The following is a 1,759-nucleotide window of genomic DNA, read 5'->3' on the forward strand; positions in this document are numbered from 1 at the left end:
GTCGGGCAGTCATTCTTGCTTCTCCGGATCTTATGTGGAGGAATGAGCATTAAAAACGGACTTTTATGGTTGTGACTATGTCTTCAGCTGACAAGGACACAGTGAAGACATTTGACAGTTTCAACAGAATGCATATGACTTGGAGAGATAGAGTTTGAGATAGAAAGCATAGAGAGGTTAGGGTCCGATCACATTCACTTAGTTCAAAAGATTCAACTAAGAAGACATAACTATAAGTGAATGCTGTAGAGGACAGAACATCAGTACATACATATCCAGATAATCAACGCAGTGAAGATAATCATGAAGACATATTGAGAATGAAGCCAAACCACATGTGAAGACATTGAGAGGTAACGCCATGAGAGAAACACTTCAAAATGGAACGTTTGGTGGTGGCGTTACCCACCGTATAGGAAGTATTAGACCCAGACACGGCGCACAATTATCGTGGCGCTCCGAAGTCAAATTCCACATTAATGTATTCACACTTAGAATGTATGTCCTCATTGTTTGAAGATATACGCTACTTCGTGTGTTGCACATCTAAGTCATCAATATGCTTAAGTGTTAGGATGTGTGCCTGATCACAGGACATTTGAGGATTCCAAGATATTTAGCTCACACCGTAACTTGCAAAATCTCTTCTCATCTAAGGGCTTTGTGAAGATATCTGCCAACTGCTCTTCAGTGTTGACGTGTATGATATCAATGGCTTCCTTCACAACATGATCTCTGAGAAAGTGATGACGAATTTCAATGTGCTTTTTCTTCGAGTGCTGAACTGGGTTGTTGGCAATCTTGATGGCGCTGTCGTTGTCGTAGTAAAGTGGCACTTGCTTCAGATGAATGCCATAATCCTTGAGTGTTTGCTTCATCCACAGAAGCTGAGTGCAGCAAGATCCAGCAGCAATGTATTCAGATTCAGCAGTGGAGAGTGATACACAGTTCTGCTTCTTTGAAGACCAACATACAAGTGATTGTCCCAGAAAGTGACATGTGCCTGATGTAGACTTGCGATCAACCTTGTCACCAGCATAATCAGCATCCGAATATCCAACCAAATCAAACTCTGAGCCCTTTGGATACCATAATCCTAGAGTTGGGGTGTGAGCCAAATATCGAAGAATTCGCTTCACAGCTAAGTGATGCGACTCCTTTGGTGTCGCTTGAAATCGAGCACACATGCAAACACTAAGCATGATATCTGGCCTAGATGCACATAAATAAAGCAAAGACCCAATCATGGAGCGGTATACCTTTTGATCGAACTCTTTACCATTATCGTCAGAACCCAGATGATGCTTGGCTGGCATTGGTGTTGTGAAGCCTTTGCAGTCTTGCATACCGAACTTCTTCAGGCACTCTTTAAGATATTTCTCTTGAGATATGAAGATGCCGTTGCGTTGTTGCCGTATTTGAAGACCGAGGAAGAACTTCAGCTCCCCCATCATGGACATCTGATATTGCTCTTGCATCATATATCCAAACTCTTCACTATACTTCTGATTGGTGCAGCCGAAGATAATGTCATCCACATATATTTGGCACACAAACAGTTCACCATCATATGTCTTCGTGAAAAGAGTGGGATCCAGGGAACCAGGTATGAAGCCTTTGCTTTTCAGAAAGTACTTGAGTGTATCATACCAGGCCCTAGGGGCTTGTTTGAGGCCATACAGTGCCTTGTTGAGCTTGTATACCATATCAGGATGTTTTGGATTTTCAAAGCCAGGTGGTTGTGCAACATACACTTCTG

The sequence above is a fragment of the Triticum urartu genome, chromosome 6 (assembly GCF_003073215.2).
Source record: "Triticum urartu cultivar G1812 chromosome 6, Tu2.1, whole genome shotgun sequence".
In the NCBI taxonomy this organism is placed as follows: domain Eukaryota; kingdom Viridiplantae; phylum Streptophyta; class Magnoliopsida; order Poales; family Poaceae; genus Triticum; species Triticum urartu.